Source organism: Patella vulgata, chromosome 5 (assembly GCF_932274485.2).
Source record: "Patella vulgata chromosome 5, xgPatVulg1.2, whole genome shotgun sequence".
In the NCBI taxonomy this organism is placed as follows: Eukaryota; Metazoa; Mollusca; class Gastropoda; family Patellidae; genus Patella; species Patella vulgata.
This window is the reverse complement of record NC_065883.2, coordinates 70,548,839-70,558,838: the sequence shown is the minus strand read 5'-3', so window position 1 is coordinate 70,558,838 and position 10,000 is coordinate 70,548,839. Positions and strand designations below refer to the sequence as shown.

The window sequence follows — 10,000 nt, the reverse complement described above, 5'->3', positions numbered from 1 at the left end:
AACAAAGAGTTATCTCCCTTGCAATTTTGACTATTGATTAGATTCCACTTAAATGATTAAATTCCGAGTAAATTCAAAATAGAGTGTGAATTTCGGGACTAATATATGGTTCAATATTATTTCACTAATTATTTGTATACCGTGGGGTCTTTGACAGTGGGGATGGACTGGTTGACCTAGAGGAAATCCACGAGGTTAGGAGATACAAAATGACATACATACATATATATTAAACTATTATAGTTTACAAGTTCTCACCATGGCATTACAGACATTATAACACAGTTTACATCGTTGCCATCAATTACATCAAGACATCAATTTATATGTATTTAAAAATCAAGCTTAATGCTACCGTCAAATTCCATTTTAATCAATACCGAAGGTAAAATATATTTCTTTAAAAATTTTGGTTTATCTTTGACATAGAATTGACTTATACAATACAGCTGATGTTTAAAGATAGCATGGAATAGTTTTATGATATCTATTTTACTATTATTGTTATCGAGTAACATAGTTCGTCTGCTAAAGATTGTCTGTCGTGTACAACTCAGTGTTGTGTTAACAAGGTCGTTAGGGTTCGACTTATCACTGGACTGCAGTCCAAATAACAGACATTTATTGAAATCGTCTTCTGGTATAGTTGTAGGCATTACATCATCGATAATAGATTTTATTAGAGTTTTAAGCCCTTTTAAGCATGAGCAGTATACAAATAAATGAAGTAGGTTTTCTGACTCAGATTTACACACAGGACAAATATTATTGTCAACTTTACCAATTTTATGTAATCTTTCTTTAGTCCAAATTACATTATGCATTATCTTAAAGTCTAATTCTCTTTGTTTGGGATTTTTGTATTTTCCGAACATATTCTTCCAGATGATAGACCAATTACATGTTAAATTTACTCTATCCCAAAACATTAAGGATTTCGGTTGTTCAAATACATTCTTAATTAATTCGGCATAACAAAATCTAGAATTTAATTCAATAGTTAATACAGTATTACTTAGAATATTAAACTTGTTTTTAACATTAACTAACCCATCATAGTATTCATTATTAATAATTTTGGTCCATTGCGATGGAATACTCAATAATATAATTTCATAATTTCTGATGATTGTATTAACATTATAATCAGGTTTATGGTTATGTATCATATCAATGACAGAATGAACAGGTATAAATCCAGGCTTTACATAGTAGATAATATCATATATCTTAGTGATATTAGTCAATTTAAAGATTTCAAAGTTAAGTTTTCTGTCTTTATACTTAATATAGTTATTATTAAAGATAGGTTGACACACAATATCCTGAAGAGTAATCGGCTCAGGCCTAGTGCCTTTATTGAGATCATCCCATGCTAATAATAAACATTTATAGAATTTTGGTATTTTATTTAAGTCCTTATAATCATAGTAAAGAGTAAATAATTCTTGGGTTAAATTTAATTTAGCATAATTCTTTAAAAAATATGTCATAAGTAACTTCCAGACACTGGTGTATGTAGTATCAAAATACTTTATCATCCATTTTAATACTAAGGCTTTACCCTTTAAACTTATACTCGGTAGGCCTAGACCTCCGTCCCATTTATTACCAATCACTGTATTATACTGTATTAGGGGTGGCTTGCCTCGCCAAAGGAAGTTACATATCATCTTATTGACCTCACGAATAACCGTGTCAGGTATCGGTACGACGGTGGCGGTATACCATAGTTTTGATAGTAACATTGATTGTATAACCATTACTTTGCCAGCTAAAGTTAAGTGGCGTGTACGCCATAAATTTAAGATCAGTTTAATTTTTTCAATCTTCGTTGACCAGTTAAGCTCATTACACATGGCTTTATTAGGCCCTACATATACACCTAAAATTTCAATTGCGTCTTTAATACATTTAAATGGGATATTCAGTTTATAAGATTTGTCTACCGATCTTCCAATCGGCAATACTTCGGATTTGGAGATATTTAATTTAGTGCCGGAAGCCTTACAAAATGGGTCTAAAACCTCACATAATGAATTTAATGAATTTATATCGGAGAGGGTTAAATTCGTATCGTCTGCATACTGAAATAGTAGTGAAATATCTGTACTGCCAATTGGAATACCTTTCAGTGGCGATTGTTTAATCAAAATATTCAATGGTTCATTAATAATCACATATAACATCGCTGACAGGGGGCACCCTTGTCTAACAGAACGTGTAACAGGGAAAAAGGGAGAGAGGTGTCCATTACACTTAACTGTGCTTAAAATAGAATTATATAGAATTTGAATCCATTTAATAAAAACATGACCAAATCCAAAATGTTTTAAAACAGAAAATAGGTATTTGTGTGAGACACGATCAAACGCTTTTTCGGCATCTAATTTGACTATAAACCCTTCTAAATTTTCATACTCAGCGTAATCAATAACATCTCTTATACTAGCTATATTATCGTATATGGAACGACCAGGAACAGCACAAGTTTGTTCGGGTGAAATAATTGTATCAATAACCGACCTAAGTCGACGAGAAAGACATCTTGATAAGATTTTAAAGTCAGTTTGTAGCAGTGAAATTGGTCTAAAATTGCGTAGATCGCGTTTATCGCCTTTATCTTTATAGATTAATGTCAACATGCCTTTTCTCATCGATCTAGATAAATTATTATTTTTATAAATATGGTTAATTATATTAAGATATATGGGTCCAAGTTTAGGCCAGAACGTGCAATAAAATTCTTTACTAAGAGAATGCTCTACCACTGAGCTATATCCCCACGCCAATCACATCGTCAAACACGCGCTTATTTTCACCACTGGGCAACAGCCAATACCTGGTAATCACCGGTACAATGACTTTCAGGCATCGAGCCAAAGCCACCAGGTTCCGCGTGTGCTGCCAGGAAGGAAAACGGACTCCGCCGCTGTACGAAAACAGTGGCTGCCCCAGGTGAGGCTCGAACTCACAACCTCCGCATTCCTCAAACCTGTGTATAACACAGGGAAGGTACTGTCTATAAGTACGGCGCGCTAACCGATTGTGCCACTGGGGCGCACAATCGACTTTCGTTTCGCTAAAAGGGTATACCTAAATGGAATATTGATGGGGATCTCGGACAAGCTGGCAAGAAAATAGTGGTCCACTTTTAGTACGGATGGGGTTCGAACCCATGCGGACATACGTCCATTGGAACTTAAGTCCAACGCCTTAACCACTCGGCCACCGAACCCATGCGGACATACGTCCATTGGAACTTAAGTCCAACGCCTTAACCACTCGGCCACCGTACTGTACCAGCTTATTGGATCCGACGGTATTTGCACCCCTCGCGTCTCTTGGCGGGTCACAAACTCAGCTGGGATGCTGGAAAAGGCCACCGACATCCTTCTCATCGATCGTCTTCGCCATAATGCTCATTGAACATTGTAAAATGCAGAAAAGGTTAATGCGCCTCTGCCGTGACCAGGATTCGAACCTGGGTCGTCACGGCCACAACGTGAAGTCCTAACCACTTTTTTTTTTTTTTTTTTTTTTTTTCCCTTGTAAAATGTTTATTCACAGAAAGTATATTCATTATAATATTTACAACATTTTATAACATTCTATTCACTTTACATCTATTCACAGTGAAAAATACTAAGTTATGTATATACAGGCAAATCTAATTTACAGTAACAGTAATGTACAGTGTACAATAAGAACAAATATTTTTTGTTATTTATAATATGTATAGAATGAGAGACAAGTATGTATAAAAGAGTAAAAAGAATAAATAAAATATATTATGTACAATTAAAATCTATGCCTGTCATATACACAATTATAGAAATAGATAATTACAACGTTTTAGGTGCGGCTAGTATCAATGACAATAAATGTTTTCGATTACTAATTATAATTCTAAATGCTACAATTATTACATTATATGGTGACTTTAAACATAAATGAAAACTATTATGAGTAAAAGAGATGAATTTAGTTAAGGATTTACAAATAATTTCTTGAAAACAGGTTAACAATATGATTTCTAGTATAAAGGTTTTTGTGTGTTAGATACACAGTGTCTAACAGAAAAATAAGCTTTAAAATTAAAATATAGTCTTTAAAGTGATAGGAATTAACATATTTTGTGACTTTAAATGATAATAAAGATATTATAGACAAGAAAAATGTTTATACTTAAATAATTGTTAAGAAATTCTGATGAAAAGGTTTGCAATAGCAAATTCCCATGTTAAATTTTTTGGAGGGCTGGATGAACAAGTTTACTATGGGGAATATAGGTAACTTTGAACTGGATAATAAAGGCTTGTGATGCTGACACAGATTGAGTGTTTATGTCTGGATGACGGGTTGTAAAGTGGGTCACAATAATAGTAAACTTGTATCATGATATTATATTTATAATTCAAATAACATGTATATTTTTAAAACAATTGGGTAAAATAGACAAATAAAAAGTTATATATGATTAGAAAGTTACGGAGAAAATGCTTCAAACAGTTTTATTACATGTTGTAGTTTAAAGAGTTCTGGATGTACTAGTCTACAGAGATTTATGCGGTAGCATTATAGCTGGATAAAAGAGACTGTTGAGTATTTATGCAACTAGGTCATACTCCGCGCAGACGGTGAAGATTCGTCTGCTACTAATTAAGGTGGCTTGTGGACTGAATTAGTCAATTGTAAATACATCAGGTTATACATAATTTAACTTCATTATTTTCTATATATACAAGATTTGGTATACATATTAAATCATTAAATTTCTGTTCTTTTAAATAAAAATATAGGTATTGAAAATGATGTTGTAACATTGTTATAAAAAGTTTGAAAACATTTACAATTTTATCAGTCTTTAGAAACATATTTCTGCGTTTAATTATAGCTAGTCTGGCAAAAGATAGTAGTAGAATTAAAATATTATTCTTTTTATTACCCTTGATAGATTGGACACCAAACAACAATATTTTATTAAAATAGACAGAGCTAAATCCTTCAGGGTAGAAATTAATTAATATAGATTTTAGATTCTTAATAAATTCTGAAATTTTGGGACAATTAAGGAGTAAATGCTGCATATTCTCTATATCACTTAAACAGAGACAACACAGAGGACTATCAATAGTTTTATACTTGAAGAGTTTCTCATTTGTATATATAATGTTATGGGCTATTTTAAAATCATTTTCTATACATTCATTGCTTTTTAAGTAATAACCTATGGATTTCCATACATTTTTCCAATCAATATCGTAATTAAGCTGATTCCAAAAATTTATACTAGTGGGTTCTTTATAAAATTTCTTTCTTAAAACATTATAAAAGTGCTTAGATGTACAATTTGTAATTGGTACATAATCATCATTAGTTTGTATATGAAGAATAATATGCTTATCAATCACATGACTCTCTTTATTAATCATGACAAGCCAGTCATTTGGTAGGCATGAACATATGGTTTTATAATATTTTTCAATCTTAACAATATCAACCTCATCATTATTAATGGTAAATAAATCAATTATATGAATTAAAGGGAGCAAACCTGGTATAACACAATAACAAATATCAGAAACTTTTACAATCTCATTGCTAATATATATGTCATAATGGAGAGACTTATTATTATACAATATAAAGGGGTTATCAAACAATGGTTGGTTTAAAATGTCATTATAACTTAATGGTGGTCTCCTTGTATTATTATTAATGTTATTCCATGCAATTAAAATAGATCTATAGAAGTCTGGTATATTTAGTAATCCACTTGAAATAGGTTTTAATGCGAAAATTTCAATATCTATATTCATGTTGTGGTATGAATTAAGGAAATAAGTAAAAAGGTGCTTCCATACAGCATGAAAAGTACTATCATTGTATTTCTTTAAAACATTTAATCTGAAAGCATCTTGTCTTAAAACAAGTTTGGGTATATTTAGACCGCCTTGATCATATGAACCTATAATGGTGGAGCTCTTGACTTGAGGTGTTTTATTAAACCACATAAAATCTTTTATAAATTCTTCAACTTTTTTAATAATATAAGAAGGTATATTCAAGACCCTTAGGGGATACCATAATAAGGACATACATAATGAATTAATGACACAGGATTTTCCCATTAGGGTAAGTTTCCGTTGAGACCACATATTTAAAATTCTCTTAATTTTATTTAGTTTGGTATCCCAGTTTTTATGGTTACATGCATTGGAGTTTGGTCCTAAGTAAATACCTAATATTTCGATGCATTCATAGATAATTTCAACTTGTACAGGGAGTGAAACATCTTCATTTTTAACAGATCCAGCTGGTAATAATTGGGATTTTTCGACGTTGATTTTCGCCCCAGAGGCCTTGCAGTATGGTTTTATCTGTGAAAAGGTTTTTATAATAGAATCAGTGTTTGATAGCGTAAGGGTGCAATCATCTGCATGCTGGTATAGGAGGGATGGGGTGGGTGAACCTGGTATACATATTCCTTTTATGCTCGGATTAGATTTTATAAGGGCATTGAGGGGTTCTGCTGTAAGTACGTACAAAAGTGCTGAAAGTGGACAACCCTGTCTGACAGATCTGGTTACCGGGAAAGGGCGAGATATATGGCCGTTTACTTTAACACTACTGTATATATTGGAGTATAATATTTTAACGTGATCAATAAAACTATCACCAAAATTAAAATGTTTTAGTACAGTAAAAATATAGGAATGTGAAACTCGATCGAAAGCTTTGAGAGCATCAAGTTTTAAAATGTAACATGGTATATTTTCAAATTCAACATAATTTAAAACATCTCTTATCGAAGCAATATTATCTGAAATATCACGACCAGGAATACATGACTGATCTGGAGAGATAATTGTATTAATAATACTTCTAAGTCTTAAGGCTAAAATTCTAGAGTAAATCTTATAATCAACATTTAATAAATTTATAGGTCTATAATTTTTCAGATTTCTTTTATCACCCTTACCTTTATAAAATAAAGTTATAACACCATGTCTCATAGAGCGAGACAGCGATTTACTAGAAATAATATGATTTAAGATATACAAGTAAATAGGACCTATTACACTCCAGAAGTGTAAATACCAACTTACTGTCAAACCGTCATTACCGGGGGATTTCCCTTTTTGCATACCGTTAAGTGCTATATACGCTTCGTGGAGTGTAATAGGTCGGTCACATGACCTACTGTTGACTTGGCTTAGTGTACAGTCAACGAGATCACACAGCGTCGTCTGCTCGTGTGTATCGTCTGCTTCGGGGTCGGCAGTGTACAATACTTTATAATAATCAGCACATGTATACAAGACATTACTAGAATCATCAATTAAAATATTATCTGAATCATAAATACATTTAATTACATTATTCTCCTGGTTTTTCTTCTCAAGATTTAGAAAGTAAGACGTACATCTATCAGATTCTAAGGCGTTTTTGGATTTCGATCTTAAGATGGCTCCTCGACATTTTTTAGTTTCAAACTCTGATAGTTTACTTTCTAAATCTTGGATTACATTTTGATCAACTAATATACCCTTGGACTGCTTTTCATATAATATTGTTAATTTATTATTCAAATCCCAAAATTCTTTTTTCTCTTTTTGATTTACTTTACGTGCAAATAAAACTGACTCTTTTTTAATAATATATTTAAGGTTGTCCCACCAAATTAGAGGATATTCTTTGTACAGACTACAGTTTAGTTTATCATTAATTATTTTTTTTAATATTTTCCACATAGTTAATGTTGTTTAAAAGCGTGTTGTTAAAAATCCACATACCAGGACCCCTGTCTACCTCATTTAAATCAAAGAGTAAGGATACCAAACTGTGATCAGACAATTTTGTATGAGTTGTCCATATATTCATGGTGTGTGCTTTTAGTGGGTGACTAATCAATATATAATCGATCCTACTCATTCGTAATGACCCGTTCACAGTTTGTATCCTTGTAAATTGACGCTTTACTGGATATTTATCACGAAATATGTCACACAGATTATTTTCTTGTATAAAAGTTTTAAAAATTACGGTAGAACTAACATTTGTATACATATTTCTACCCCTGTCTAGATTAGGATCTAGTACATCATTAAAATCACCACATTCATGCGATTTATATCAATAAAAGAAGAGAGAACATTATAGAATTCCCCCCTATCTTTATAATTATTAGGGGCGTATATAGAGAATACTGATATGTCTTTATTGTCACATTGAAAATCTACTCGTATTATTCTACCCTGATTGTCTTTAAATTCTTGCGTAATGGAATTTTTATACATGTTTTTGAACAGAATGGCAACCCCCCGTCTTTTATTGTCTTGAAAATTATTAAAAAAGCACGGGCCGTCCCATAGACCGGCAAAAGAACTTATAAACTCATCATCCCAGAATGTTTCTTGAATACAGATTATATCATAATTAAAGCTATTCAAATATGCATAAATGTTTTTAATTTTGAGCAAATCGCGGAATCCATTTACATTGAGAGAAGCTATTTTAGGCATGTTTGAGTTTGCGTTTTGAGGATAACATTTTCATCTTTAAAGCATATAATATATATTTTAATAATGGAATAGTCTACTAAGAAATATTTATACAATGAATAAAGATTATTTTGGCACATTAATTGAAAATATAAAGTCATACTAACTACTAGTGTAAATATTCTTAAGTATATAATAATAATCATTACTCTATCACAGTGGTATAATAGTCTGTAATTGATTAGATTTGTATATAAATAAAAGAGACACTGCACTCTGTACATAATCTGACATGTAGTTTGCGGTGGATATTGGGTCACTTTAAACGACAAGACGGAAGCTGTATAAGCATAGCCTCGCGGTGTTGTCAAAACATAAACAATCAGTCGGTATGTAGTCACGTGACTATTACCGTTATAGTTTCTACAACGCTTTATTGTTAAAAGTGCAGGAAATTATAAAGTTGTCCCATAAATAATGATCGAATACTTGATTCTCATCAACGAGAATAATATTTTTGCATTTATTGACATATACATACATATTAAAGTAGTTTAAAAGCACAATACATTCAGAAATAGTAGAGTTTATGAGGATATTTTTAGGTAGAGTTTCAGCACCTCTACGACTATTAATAAGATTATTCTTGTGCACTAGACGGTACCATAGTTTAATAATTTTTAAAATAAATTCGTTGTCCCAGCATAAGGTTATGTTCTGGAGTTTTCTTTGATCTCGTAGACCATTACAATTAACAGAAATTACTTTAATAGAAATTATATAATATAAAGATAGACGGGAAATTATATTTAAAGTACCGTTATAGTTGAAAATCAGATCCGTCTCTCGCGAGTTAAACCCGTTGTTGATTTTACTTCCCCTCTGTGCTGTATAAATAAATCTTGACTGGAAACTGATGGTGGGCGTTTTTGTGCATTTTCAGACTGTTGGTCATGGTAGAGATTATATCTAGACTCTCTTCTCCTCGCTAGTTGTTCAAGGCGTAAATTTGAAGCTGGTTTATTACTGATGTAATTTTTTAAATAGTTCTTTCGTAGGGTTTTATTGTAGTCAAAGGTTGACTTAGCCAATCGCCACTCATCTTCTTTATTATTACCTTCAGCCTCATATCTTTCTGTTGTTTCAATATCTATATGCTTGTTGTCAAAAAATTCACTGTTTTTATTGTCACTGACTAATTCGTTGACAGGATCAACTTCAGTTTCGCTCACTCTGGTATCTGTAGTCGTTTCATTATTTTCTATAATCATTTCTCTTTCATTGTTTACACTATCAGTCTCTATCCCCACAGTTTCTTTAACCTGAGTATCGTTCACACCTGTACTTTCATCACACTGACAGCTTACATATCCACAAGTTTTACACTGTATATTAGACTCACACTGACAACTAAATAATCCACAGGTTTCACATTCCTTTTCACTACAATTTCTACGCGTATGTCCTAATTTTTGGCACTTATAACACTTAGA

The 10,000-nt window shown here is 31.9% G+C and overlaps 2 non-coding genes across 2 annotated transcripts; both read right to left on the bottom strand.

Moving 5' to 3' along the window:
* Positions 1–2,950: 2,950 nt before the first annotated feature.
* Trnai-uau (transfer RNA isoleucine (anticodon UAU)) lies at positions 2,951–3,061 on the bottom strand. Its single transcript has 2 exons — positions 3,024–3,061; positions 2,951–2,986 (listed from the first exon to the last, which is right to left on the bottom strand). It is a non-coding gene; the product is annotated as a tRNA-Ile (tRNA).
* Positions 3,062–3,155: 94 nt separating this feature from the next.
* Positions 3,156–3,238, bottom strand: Trnal-uaa (transfer RNA leucine (anticodon UAA)). Its single transcript has one exon. It is a non-coding gene; the product is annotated as a tRNA-Leu (tRNA).
* Between the last annotated feature and the right edge of the window lie 6,762 nt (positions 3,239–10,000).